Below are 14946 nucleotides of genomic sequence, written 5' to 3' on the forward strand. Positions count from 1 at the left end.
GATTTATAAGAAGTGTATATTTAGTCTCTGTCCCCATTTCTGGCTCTGAGGTCCTAAAACCCTTGAGATTTCCTTGATGAGTGCATAAGGCATTAGAGTGTCTTTTGTTATGTGAATGATATCACTTTTGGAAAACACCTAGAGTGAGGGCTGATTGCCAGCAGAACCAGTGCTTAAAGGGTTGGAACTTTCAGTCTCATTGCTCATGATATTCAGGGAAGGGAGAGAGGCCAGAGGTTGAATCAATCATATATGTAAGAAAGTGCTTACCAGTGGCTCAGACTGTAAAGAACCTGCCTGCAATGCAGGAGACCTAGATTCAATCCCTGGGTTAAGAAGATCTCCTGGAGAAAGGAATGGCTACCCACTCCAGTATTCTTGCCTGGAGAATTCCATGGACAAAGAGCCTTTCAGGCTACAGTTTATGGGGTCACAAAAAGTAGGACATGACTGAGCCACTAACACACACACACACATAAGAAACCACCATAAATAACCCAAAGGGAGAGGCTTGGAGAGCTTCTGGGTTGGTAAACATGTGGAGATTTGGAAGAGTGGTGTGCTCAGAGTAGGTTTTACCATACCTTGCCCTATGCACCTTTTCCATTTGTTCCTAAATTATATAATTTTATAGTCTTCTCCAAAGGGTTTCCCTGGTGGCTCACCTGGTAAAGAATCTGCCTGCGATACAGGAGACCCCTGTTCGATCCCTATGTTAGGAAGATCCCTTGGAGAAGGGAAAGGCTACCTACTTCAATATTCTGGCCTAAAGAATTCCATGTACTATATAGTCCATGGGGTCGCAAAGAGTTGGGTGTGACTGAGTGACTTTCACTTCACTTCACTTCAGTGATCTCAAAGTAAATATTTCTGTAAGTTCTGTTACCTGCTTTAAAAAAATTAATCAAGTCCAATGAGGGGGTCTTTGAAACCTCCAATCTATGTCTGAGTGGTTAGAAGCCCAGATCAATGTGGGTTTAACTTTGGTATTCTAAGTGGAGAGGGAACAGTCTTGTTGGACTGAGCCCTTAACCTGTGCAGTCTGACACTCATCTCCAGATAGTGTTAGAATTTGATTAAATTTTAGAACAACCATCTGCTGTCTGAAAATTGCTTGGTGAATGGTTTAGGAAGCCACATCATACCATCACAGACTGGAAATTTTGAGCAGAACCCTTTACAGTGGCTTCCCTGGTGGCTCAGACAGTAAAGAAACTGCTTGCAATTCAGGAGGCCTCAGTTTGATCCTTTGGTTGGAAAGATCCCCTTGAGGAGAGAATGGCAACCCACTCCAGTACAATGTCACTTCTTACAATACCATCTGAATTTAGAAATTAACACAGCCATACTTAGATATGCAGATGCTGACTCCAAGATGCCCATCTAGACATAGTAGATTTAATACTCTAGTATTCTGGGCATTTGGTTTTTAGAAGCCCTGAAGTTAATTAATTTATTTTTTTTCATAGCCACAAACTAATAAGGGCACTAGGTAAGAAAGTCCAAATTAAAAGCTCTTCTTCCCTGCTTCTTTTAATTATCCTTGCTAAATGATGTAGGATGCAGATTTTTATAATGAGGCTGAACTGATAAAGGTGAAAAAAATAAAGTTTTGATTAAAACACAAATAATACATTATTAGAGAAAAAAATGCTTACTCCATTTAGCTGGGGTTTTGAAAATCACATTGTCTATCCCTATTATGCCAGTAGGCATGATGAGTTCAATAAAGTTTCCTTAGGTTCTTCAAGATTAATTGGTTTTTGTCTTCTCTTGAAAACCCCCAGGGTGACCTCAGCCACTAATGAAGAAGAGACTCCAGAGACTATCAACAATGTATTCATAAGAAATCTTGCTCATTAAGGCTGTGAAAAAGGGTAGGAAGGTGCTTATAGAAGACAAGGAAGAAATCAGGATAAAATAAATAAAATAAAATATAAAATGAATATTTTATTACGTGTAAAAAGAATCAAAGGAAATATACCAACATACAACTCAATGGACTTGAACCTGAGGAAACTCTGGGAGATAGTGAAAGACAGGGGAGACCGGTGTGCTTCAGTCCATGGGGTCACAAAGAACTGGACACAACTTAGCGACTGAACAACAACAGAAAGTCAGTTATTATATTTTGGTGACTCCAAATCATTTTTAGCCATTCTACTTTTATGTATTTTTGAAAGTACATTTAATTTCAAATGTAATGATACTTGATAAATATATGTGACTTTTAACATGCACATTGTTTTTAAAAAGGCCTTGGTTTTATGATGCATTTTGAAGATTGACACAGATGCAACTTCCACTCCGCTGTTTCCTCCTAGTGTCTTCAATTGAAGTTTTGTTTTGCTTCTTTAAAATCTACAAAATTTGTTTTAGTACAGCTTCAGTGTCACTTATCACATACTGCCTTGTATTTTAATCAGATGACTGTTGTTTTCTTCTTTTTCCACTTAAACGCCAATATTTAGTAGTATGTGTCTTAGTTACACTCCCCATGGTTCCAAGCAGTGTTTTGCACAGAGTGGTTCCTCATACACATGCATAGGTGAGTGAGTGAACTGACTTTCCAGATCCTGAAGTCTTTGTGAAGTTGCTGGATACTCTATGAGCACATTGCCCTTCTGATTTGTCTTCCAAAGCATCAGGCGGTGAAAGCTTCTATTTCCAAAACTCACCATATTTATTACACTCTGAAGATATTTTTTTTTCCACGTTTGCTTTTATCAAATGTTTATCTTTTTTTTTTTTTTTTAATCCATGTCTGTTGCCATGGTAGCAGCCATTAGACCAAGCTGAGAAAATCCTAAGAACTCTTACATACACAGGCTGGTTATTATAGTGGTAGCAGCTTGTTTATGGTGCCAAATGAGTACTTTTACATGTCCTGAACTGCCCCTTTCTTCAAGGCCAGATGCCTTACTGCCTTCATAAAGATGCATGTCTTCTAAAGCTGTAAATGTACAGTGAAGTGGCAAGATACATGTAGCACCTGCTAAATTCCTGAGTGCATTTGTTTCTATCTTTTTAGACAACATAATAACTATAGTTTTTCTTTTTCATTAACTGCACAAGTTCTTTCCTTTATTTAAACCCTATGCATGCGAAAGGTAGCTGCTTCTACATCTCTCAAGAGGAAAATGGTCATGAAGTGCATAACGCTCAAAGTCCTCTGGACTGACCTCTCACACTTCCCAAAAAGGGCTGTACTCTTTATAACCAGATATATACTGATCATTTCCCTTCAATTTTCCTGAGAAAGCAGTGCTGTAGCCTTCCTGATATATTATCTCTGTGATATTTTCCTAATGCCTTTCACTTTGTATTTTTCTTTCTTGTTTAGCCTATTGAAAATGGGAGATTTTTAGGAGTGAAGAGTCAAGGATCATAGTGTTCTGTAATAGAAAGAACCTCAGGGAATATCTATTGCAACATTTTCACTTTATTTGTGTGGAAATTGTGACATAGAGAGGGAAAGTTAACTTTCAAAGGCCACATGGTGAATTAAAGGTGTATTGTGTTATCACTACAATGACGTGGTTTTTAATTCAGAGTTTATTCTATTTCACTCCATATGACCCAACACCAACATGGGTTTCAAACAAAGAAATTGAGTCTGCTTTAAATAAAACAACAGCAACACACCTTCAGTATTAAGGAGATATGAGAGTTTGTCATGAGAAATGTAGGGTGGGTAGGGTCTTGGGGAAAATTATATCAAATTCCCCACAGTTCTAAAAGGCATCATATTCTCTGTGTATTTTGGTATTTCCTGAGATGTCTCTTTCCTTTTGTACTACCATTTACTGTCCCTTGTCATTTAAGCATCAACTCAAAGTTCAATATCTCCTTGTGAGAGTGGTTGGGCCCTCCATATCCATCTGGGTTCCTTTTCCTGTAAGCTTCTCTATGGTAGCATTTATTCATCACACTACCTTATTCATTCATTTCATGCATTCATTTTTATTAAGTATCTATTGAGAACCTACCATATTCTCCCCAGAGTTGAGGGTGCTGTTGATACTATGATTGTTGTTGTTATTTAGTCACTTCAGATCAGATCAGATCAGATTAGTCACTCAGTCATGTCCGACTCTTTGCGACCCCATGAATCGCAGCACGCCAGGCCTCTCTGTCCATCACCAACTCCAGGAGTTCACTGAGACTCACGTCCATCGAGTCACTTAGTCATGTCCAATCTTTGTGACCCTATGGACTATAGCCTGCCAGGCTCCTCTGTCCATAGGATTTCCCAGACAAAAATATTGGAGTGGGTTGCCATTTCCTTCTCCAGGGGACCTTCCCAACCCGGGGATTGAACCCACATCTCCTGCATTGGCAAGCAGAGTCTTTACTACTGATCCACCAGCCAAGCCTAGAGACTATGATACCATGATGATTAAAAAAGAAAAAGAAATCATTGTACTCAAAGAAATGTCTGTTTAGTTGGAAAGTTCACAACACATATTGATCGCTTTTTGACATTAGATTGTTAGATTTCTGAGGCCTGGAATTGAGCTTTATGTATGATTATATTCTCAAAGTATAGTGTAGTGCTTAAACTTTAATAAATAGCTATTGACAGAACCAAAGACTAAATAAACTAGGTATACAACATAAGTACCACAAAATGCAGAGAAATTATCAATACTGAAGTATTCTTAGATCAGTCCATTAGCCATTTGAGACTACAGCTTGGTATTAAAAGCACAGGGAGTATTGGAAAGGAAATCAAGAGGGAAGGAAAACTCAAGGCAAAGGAAAAAGCATGAAAATGCCACAAAGCGGAGGTGATATTCATGATTACAGCTGACAACAGTCATTGGTGTTAGGGAAACAACAACACAGAGTCGCATAAACACCTTTGAGCAGAAATTTTAATACTTATCTTAGTAGTATTTTTATATAAATTGTTTTATGTGCAATAACAAAGTGCCTTATTTAGGGACTATTAGCCAAAGATAAAGTGTATTTTAAAAAACAGTATTTTAAATGTGCCTTGTGAAGGGATGGTACATTTGGTTTTTCTATTCACATATTCAAACTGGGGGTGGGCAATCTACTGACAGATTATTTATTTAGTGGGCAGGTATTACATGTGAGTTGTTTTTCCAGAATTTTGGAACTTTTGTTACTGATCATCTATTTGTTCTTCCTCCAAATTCATTTTAACCAGCAGTTACAATTTAGGAAGGAATTGTAACCATAGTCTATGACCAAAAGAACATGAAATCAATTGACCTTCCAGGGAAATAAATCAGACTAGATAGTTGATGGATGGATAAATACATAAGAAAAAAATGATATAAAATCATAAAAAATAAGAAAAATTCAACAGTTTTATGTTAGGTAGAAGGATGCTTATTTTAATTTTTTTTTCTATTCATCTTTTTTTCTCTTTCTAACTCACAGAATGAATATAAAAGAGGAACCTCACTATGACACAAAATTCTTCAGATCCTCATAAAGCCAAGGGCCATAAACATAGTCAAGATCGTATAACATTTCCTCCTTATATGTTCTCATTATATATCCATTCGTTCTTTTCCTTCAGCAAGGTCCAGGAATGCAAATGATTGAATATTTGAAACAAGAGAGGATTGTTATTTTACACTGCTTCACAGATTCTTTCTACTATGACTAAATTATTATCACAGTTTATGTTTAAAAATCACACAAACATACACACTTACATCAAAGCAGCCATCATTAGCAATTTAAAAAATAATTTCATGCCTCACCATGTAATATTTAAAAGAAATTGAATTATAGTCATTTTATATATGTTTCCAGGGAGAAGTGCCTTTGAAATAGCATGCTGGAGCAATACATAATATATAGACAACTGAACTGGACCCCAAACACTCATTTTTGAGAAAAATGCTTCAAATCTGGGGAAAAATTAAATTATCTAAGTTGTGTAGCTTTATTAAAAATGCTCAAACATCAATGCAAATATCTGAGAGTGAAAAAGTAGAATAATTTTTCTTCTAAAAATGGTAATTTTAAACAAAAAATTATTCACATAGGATTAATAACTTTAGAAGAAAACCCTAGCTTAATGTAGCTTCAATTATTGGAATAGTGCCAAATGGCTTTGCTTAGAATTTCACTTTTTACATCTATCCTTTCAAGAACAAAACAAATGGAAGCAGATCCTTAACCCTAGTGAGGATCAATTACAATAAACTGGATTTAACAATGAATTTTACATGTTTTAATTCTTCATAATTCTTTTTTAATGAATGGTACATGGAAATAGATGGGAAACAGTGGAAACAGTGTCAGACTTTATTTCTGGGGGCTCCAAAATCACTGCAGATGGTAACTGCAGCCATGAAATTAAAAGACGCTTACTCCTTGGAGGAAAAGTTATGACCAACCTAGATAGCATATTGAAAAGCAGAGACATTACTTTGCCAACAAAGGTCCATCTAGTCAAGGCTATGGTTTTTCCAGTGGTCATGTATGGATGTGAGAGTTGAACTGTGAAGAAAGCTGAGTGCTGAAGAATTGATGCCTTGAACTGTGGTGTTGGAGAAGACTCTTGAGAGTCCCTTGGACTGCAAGGAGATCCAACCAGTCCATCCTAAAGGAGATCAGCCCTGGGTGTTCTTTGGAAGGACTGATGCTAAAGCTGAAACTCCAGTATTTTGGCCACCTCATGCGAAGAGTTGACTCGTTGGAAAAGACTCTGATGCTGGGAGGGATTTGGGGCAAGAGGAGAAGGGGACAACAGAGGATGAGATGGCTGGATGGCATCACTGACTCAATGGACGTGTGAGTATGAGTGAACTCCGGAAGTTGGTGATGGACAGGGAGGCCTGGCATGCTGCAATTCATGGGGTCACAGAGAGTTGAACACGACTGAGTGACTGAACTGAACTGAACTGACTGACATGGAAATCAATTACCGAAACATAATTGGAGCAAAATCTTGATTTTTCTGAGTGAGTTTTCTACTTGATTATTTATTTGTGGAAATTTATTAATCTTTCAAGCTATCACCTCTTTAGGTAGTGATGATTTTGAAAATGAAATTGTTAGTCTACACTTAATATGATTTAAAAGTGACCTAATTCTAAAAGAGTCATGTTATATTCTGTTTTCTTTCCATTTTCCCTCCAGTTTTACTGAGATATAATTGACATAGAACAATGGGTACATTTAGAGTCTAAAGCATAGTGATTTGACTTGCATATATTAAGCAATAATTATTGTAATTAATTTAGTAAGCATTCATAATCTTATACAGATACAAAACATTTTTTCCCTTGTGATGAGAATTCAGGATCTACTTTCTTAAAGATTTTCACATATATCATAGACCAATGTTAACTATAGTCATCAAGTTGTACATGATACTCCTAGTACTTATCTTATAACTGAAAGTTTGTACTTCTTGACCAGTCTTATCTAATTCCCCCACTCCCTACCATCTTCAATGTTTAATTTATGTCACTTGTGTATATTGTCACCCTGATTATTTAACTTATATGTAGAATACATCATGAGAAATGCTGGGCTGGATGAAGCACAAGCTGGAATCAAGATTGCCGGGAGAAATATCAATAACCTCAGATATGCAGATGACACCACCCTTATGGCAGAAAGTGAAGAGGAACTAAAAAGCCTCTTGATGAAAGTTAAAGAGAAGAATGAAAAGTTGGCTTAAAGCTCAGCATTCAGAAAACCAAGTCCGTGGCATCCAGTCTCATCACTTCATGGCAAATAGATGGGGAAACAGTGGAAACAGTGGCTGACTTTATTTTCTGGGGCTCCAAAATCACTGCAGATGGTGATTGCAGTCATGAAATTAAAAGACACTTACTCCATGGAAAGAAAGTTATGACCAACCTAGATAGCATATTCAAAAGCAGAGACATTACTTTGCCAACAAAAGTTCGTCTAGTCAAGGCTATGGTTTTTCCAGTGGTCATGTATGGATGTGAGAGTTGGACTATAAAGAAAGCTGAGCACCAAAGAATTGATGCTTTTGAACTGTGGTGTTGGAGAAGATTCTTGAGAGTCCCTTGGACTGCAAGGAGATCCAACCAGTCCATCCTAAAGGAGATCAGTCCTGGGTGTTCTTTGGAAGGACTGATGTTGAAGCTGAAACTCCAATGCTTTGATTACCTGATGCAAAGAGCTGACTCATTTGAAAAGACCCTGGTGTTGCAAAAGACTGAAGGTGGGAGGAGAAGGGGATGACAGAGGACGATATGGTTAGATGGCATCACTGACTCAGTGGACATGAGTTTGGGTAAACTCTGGGAGTTGGTGATGGACAGGGAGGCCTGGCGTGCTGCGGTTTGTGGGGTTGCAAAGAGTCGGACACGACTGAGCAACTGAACTGAACTGTGTATAAAAATTCAGTTCAGTTCAGTTCAGTCACTCAGTCATGTCCGACTCTTTGCGACCCCATGAATTGCAGCACGCCAGGCCTCCCTGTCCATCACCAATTCCCAGAACTCACTCAAACTCACGTCCATCGAGTTGGTGATGCCATCCAGCCATCTCATCCTCTGTTGTTCCCTTCTCCTCCTGCCCCCAATCCCTCCAGGCATCAGAGTATTTTCCAATGAGTCAACTCTTCACATGAGGTGGCCAAAGTACTGGAGTTTCAGCTTCAGCATCATTCCTTCCAAAGAACACCCAGGGCTGATCTCCTTTAGAATGGACTGGTTGGATCTCCTTGCAGTCCAAGGGACTCTCAAGAGTCTTCTCCAACACCACAGTTCAAAAACATCAATTCTTCGGCACTCAGCTTTCGTTATACTCCAATTCTCACATCCATTCATGACCACTGGAAAAACCATAGCCTTGACTAGACGGACCTTTGTTGGCAAAGTAATGTCTCTGCTTTTCAATATGCTGTCTAGGTTGGTCATAACTTTCCTTCCAAGGAGTAAGCGTCTTTTAATTTCATGGCTGCAGTCACCATTTGCAGTGATTTTGGAGCCCCCAAAATAAAGTCTGACATTGTTTCCACTGTTTCCCCATCTATATTAGGCCACTGTAAATTCATGAAATTTTTCATGAGATAATATCAAAAGTCTCCAGGGGATAGTTATTTCATGAGTAAAGACAGGCTTTCTAAAATAAATTGGCAGCATGTACTTTGTATGAATATACATAACAACATCATACAATGATTTGTTATTTATTTTTCTAGGAATTTTAGCCTTTCAATTTTTATTTTTTTTATAGATTAAAACATTTTTTCAGCAAGTCAGTAGTTTTTCCAGCCTTACTCAGCACTGCCTCCAGATCTCACCAGACTTTACCTCAGCACTGGTCTAAGACACATTGTATCTACTGGCAACAAGCCTCGTGAAACATGAAAGTGAGTGTTAAATAACAGTCATGTCCAAGTCTTTGTGACCCCATGGACTCTAGCCTTCCAGACTCCTCTGTCCATGGAATTCTTCCGGCAAGAATACATGAAACATGAGGATTATAGAATTGCAGAGCTTAAAGAGAGCACAGATATTTGTTGAGTGCAAGCCCCTTCTTTTTCATATTTATTTAATAACCATTTGTTGAGGTCATGATATGTTTCCAATGATAAGTTAGGTACTGTGGATATGATAACATATCACCACAATCATGCCATTTAATATTTATGGAGAGCTTCCTATTTACTACATGATGTTCCAATGTTTTACATGTTTTTTTTGTTTCAACAACCATAACTAGCCCACTCAGTAATGCTCCTATTATCTCTAGAGATCACAGATAGGCAAACTGTGACCTGTGGTCTATTGTTGCAGGGCAGGAGCAACGGTTTTCAAACACTGTAAACAAAGAAAGAGAGAGAATAAAGAGACAGAAAAGAACAAAATGCTACCAAAAAATGTATTAGGCTTTGCAAAACCTAAAGCATTTACCATCTGGCCCTTTATAGAGAATTTTACTGAGTCTTATGATAGATGAGGCAACTGAGCCAAAAGGAAGTTCATCGTATCCAGGCCATCTGTCTCTGGGAAAGACAAACTGTCTCTTTTCTTTTTCTTTTTTTTTTTAATTTTTATTTTGTATTGGAATATAGTTAACAATGCTGTGTTTATTTTATTTTAGGTATACAGCAAAGTGATTCAGTTTTACATAGAGAAGTATCTCAGTTCAGATCAGTTCAGTCACTTAGTCGTGTCCGACTCTTTGGGACCCCAAGGACTGCAGTACATCAGGCCTCCCTGTCCAACACCAACTCCCGGAGTTTACTCAAACTCATGTCCATTGACTCGATGATGCCATCCAACCATCTCATCCTCTGTCATCCCCTTCTCCTCCCACGTTCAATCTTTCCCAGTATCAGGGTCTTTTCAAATGAGTCAGCTCTTCTCATCAGGTGGCCAAAATATTGGAGTTTTAGATTCAACATCAGTCCTTCCAATGAATATTCAGGACTGATTTCCTTTAGGATGGACTGGTTGGATCTCCTTGCATTCCAAAGGACTCTCAAGGGTCTTCTCCAACACCACAGTTCAAAAGCATCAATTCTTTGGCACTCAGCTTTCTTTATACTCTAACTCTCACATCCATACATGACTACTGGAAAAACCATAACCTTGACTAGATGGACCTTTGTTGGAAAAGGAATGTCTCTGCTTTTTAATATGCTGTCTAGGTTGGTCATAACTTTTCTTCCAAGGAGTAAGTGTCTTTTAATTTCATGTTTGCAGTCACCACCTACAGTGATTTTGGAGCCCTAAAAAATAAAGTCTGTCACTGTTTCCACTGTTTCCCCATCTATTTGCCATGAAGTGATGGGACCAGATGCCATGATTTTAGTTTTCTGGATTTTGAGTTTTAAGCCAACTTTTTTACTCTCCTCTTTCACTTTCATCAAGAGGCTCTTTTGCTCTTCTTTGCTCTCTGCTATAAGGGTGGTGTCATCTGCATATGTGAGGTTATTGATGTGTGTCCTGGCAACTGAAGAATTGATGCTTTTGAACTGTGGTGTTCAAGAAGACTCTTGAGAGTCCCTTGGACTGCAAGGAGATCGAACCGGTCCATTCTAAAGGAGATCAACCCTGGGTGTTCTTTGGAAGGAATGATGCTGAAGCTCAAACTCCAGTACTTTGGCCACCTCATGCGAAGAGTTGTCTCATTGGAAAAGACTCTAATGCTGGGAGGGATTGGGGCCAGGAGGAAAAGGGTACGACAGAGGATGAGATGAGTGGATGGCATCACCGATTCGATGGACATGAGTTTGAGTGAACTCCAGGAGTTGGTGATGGACAGGGAGGCCTGGCGTGCTGCAATTCATGGGGTCGCAAAGAGTCAGACATGACTAAGTGACTGAACTGAATCTTGATTCCAGCTTGTGCTTCATCCAGCCCAGCATTTCTCATGATTTTCTCTGCATATAAGTTAAATAAGCAGGGTGGCAATATACAGCCTTGATGCACTCTTTTCCCAATTTTGCACCAGTCTGTTGTTCCATATGCAGTTCTAACTGTTGCTTCCTGACCTGCATACAGATTTCTCAACAGGCAGATCAGGTGGTCTGGTATTCCCACATCTCTAAGAATTTTCCATGTTGTGATGGAAAATTGTTGTGATCTACACAGTCAAAGCCTTTGGCGTAGTTAACAAAGCAGTAGATATTTTTCTGGAACTTTGTTGCATTTTTGATGATCCAACAGATGTTGGCAATTTGATCTCTGGTTCCTCTGCCTTTTCTAAACCCAGCTTGAACATCTGGAAGTTCACGGTTCAAGTATTGTTGAAGCCTGGCTTGGAGAATTTTGAGCACTACTTTTCTAGCATGTGAGATGAGTGCAATTATGCAGTAGTTTGAGCATTCTTTCTCAAATTCTTTTCCCATTTAGGTTATCTTATAATCCTGAGAAGAGTTCCCTGTGGTATATAGTAGGTCTTTGTTGGTTATCTGTTTTAAATATATTAGTGTGTACATGTTAATCCCATACTCCAAATCTATATCTCTTCTAACCCACCCTTTCCCCCTGATTACCATAAGTTTGTTCTCTAAGTCTGTAACTGTCTCTGTTTTGTAAATAAGTTCATTTGTTCGTTTGTTTGCGATTCTGAATATAAGTGGTATCATATGATATTTGTCTTTCTCTGACTCACTTCACTTAGTATGATAATCTTCAGGTCCATCCATGTTGCGGCAAATGACATTATTTTATTTATTTTATGACTGAATAACAGTTCATTTCACATATGTACCACATCTTCTTCATCCATTCATCCATCAATGGATATTTAGGTTGCTTCCATGTCTTAGCTATTGTAAATAGTGCTGCAATGAACATTGGAGTGCATGTATTCTATTGAACCATGTTCTTCTCCAGATATATGACCAGGAGTGGGACTGCTGGGTTATATGGTAGCTCTATTTCTTAGTTTTTTAAGAAACTTTCATACCGACAGAGGGATGGATAAAGAAGATGTATTACATATATACAGTAGAATATTAGCCATTTAAATGACTAAAATAGTGCCATTTGCAGCAACATGGATAGTCCTAGAGATTGTCATACTGAGCAAAGTAAGTCAGACAGAGAAAGTATCTTATGATATTGTTTATATGTAGAATTTTTAAAAAATGATACAAATAAATATATTTACAAAATAGAAAGATTCAAAGACTTAGAGAATTAATTTATGGTCACCAGAGGGAAAGGGGAGGGGGAAGGGATAGTTAGGGAGTGTGGGATTGACATGTACACTTTGCTGTATTTAAAATGTATAACCAATAAGGTCCTATTGTATAGCACAGGTACTCGGCTCAATATTTTGTAACAATCTAATGGAAAAGTATTTGAAAAAGAATAGGAACAGGCACGTGTATAACTGAATTACATTACTGTACACCTGGAGCTATCACAACATTGTTTAACTATGTGCTGTGCTGTGTTTAGTCACTCAGTCATGTCCAACTCTTTGCTATACTCCAATATAAAGTAAAGAGTTAAAAAAAGATGTATATGGAGTTATAGTTGATAGGATTTATTGACATATTGAATGTGGGAAGTGATTAAAAAAGAGAAACAGAGGATCATCTCAATATTTTTCTCTGTGCAACTGAATAAATGCTACTTATTTCAATAGATGGAATGAGATGAGGGATAGAAATCTAGAATTGTCCTTAAGGGATGATAAGTTTTAAGATGTCTACTAGACCTCCAGATGGTGATATCTTGAACTTAGTTGTGTAGACATCAGCATCTGAGACAGAAGTCAGACTCAGTTTGGTATTAAACACATCATCAATTAAGGATATTAGTAGTTTGAAAGCCAAAAGTTTGGCTGAAATCACCTAAGAAGAGAAGTACATAGTGATGATGGACCAGGACTATTGATTGTGAGGTGTTTTGGGGTGTTCATGGGACAGAGACTAAACCCCTATGGCAACCAACTTTTATCACAGATGATTGCTACAGATAACACAAAATAAAAACAAACAAACAAAAACACCAACAGAAAGAAGAGAGGGTTTATGAATCATAGAACAATTATGTCACACTGCCAGTGGACTGAAAATGCCATCTGTGTATTCCAAGGGCAGAATTCAGATCAACATAAAAAAAGCAAACAAACACAACCCTAGTGATTAAAATCAGCAACAACCAACACAAACAAACAAATTAAAAACATAAGATTGCGTCCTAAGAGTTGATGATTTGCTATTCATTTGGAGGAAGAGAAAGATGACCTTTTCAGTTCTGTCGCAGTAAACATTACTAACGTGCATTTCATTTGTATTACACATTCCTCCAGGTTAGTCATTAGGGTATATGTATGGCAATATCCACAGAACTCAAACAAGCAAGGATGAGAAGGATCATAGAAAAAAAAAATGCATTCCAGAAAGAGGAAAACACAAGACAATGGGAATCTGATTTGACAGGCAAATCTTCCTTAAATTACTGATAAATTGTTCATTAATCCAACAGTTTGTGTCATTGCATCAGAATTTAGTAAGTCATAGTTCTCTTAAAAGGATGCTGAAATGAAGTACATTATATCATTAAAATGTCATATGTTTCTTTATCTGGGAATCTTTGCAAAAGAGAGGATATGAACAATGCTGGAATGTCAGAGGAATTGGCCTAAGTGTATCATAACAATAATTCTAAAGAAATTTCTCCATGAAACTTACAGGAGAATTGATCCCAGGTTCTTTATATGTTATTGGCAGTCCAGTTTGCCCTAGAGGGATTAATAAGGCAAAGTTGAGCTTAAATCACAGTTCTTTTGACAAGTTACTTTACATCTCTGAACTTTATCCATATGTACAATAAGTTTGATTACATTATCTTTATGAAATAGAATTTGTTAAATTGTAAAATATATTTAAAGTCTCTAGCTAAGTGCTTGGCAGTACAGATATAAAATTTCTTACAAAGCAATTACAAAATTCAAGACTCTAAAAAACAATTTCGGGGTTCAATTTGTTTTTAGTTGCTAATTTAGTGGCAAAACCTGACTTGACATGAACTTCTTTGGCCCACAAACCTGATCTCAGATGACGTACTGCTGCTGCTGCTGCTGCTGCTGCTGCTAAGTCGCTTGAGTCGTGTCCAACTGTGTGTGACCCCATAGACGGCAGCCCACCAGGCTTTCCTGTCCCTGGGATTCTCCAGGAAAGAACACTGGAATGGGTTGGCATTTCCTTCACCAATGGATGAAAGTGAAAAGTGAAAGTGAAGTTGCTCACTCACGCCCGACTCTTATGGACTGCAACCTACCAGGCTCCTCCGTCCATGGGATTTTCCAGGCAAGAGTACTTGAGTAGGGTGCCATTGCCTTCCCCACAGATGATGTGAGGTTAATTATATTCTGTTTATCTCACTAAATGTGAATGTTTATGCTTTCACTAGAGAAATACTGTTTGATTTTAGGGTGGAAGTGGGTATATAAAATTCAGGGTATCCATATATTACCATTCTGAAATTCAGGGGCTTCTGATAA

The sequence above is a fragment of the Bos javanicus genome, chromosome 2, assembly GCF_032452875.1.
Source record: "Bos javanicus breed banteng chromosome 2, ARS-OSU_banteng_1.0, whole genome shotgun sequence".
In the NCBI taxonomy this organism is placed as follows: domain Eukaryota; kingdom Metazoa; phylum Chordata; class Mammalia; order Artiodactyla; family Bovidae; genus Bos; species Bos javanicus.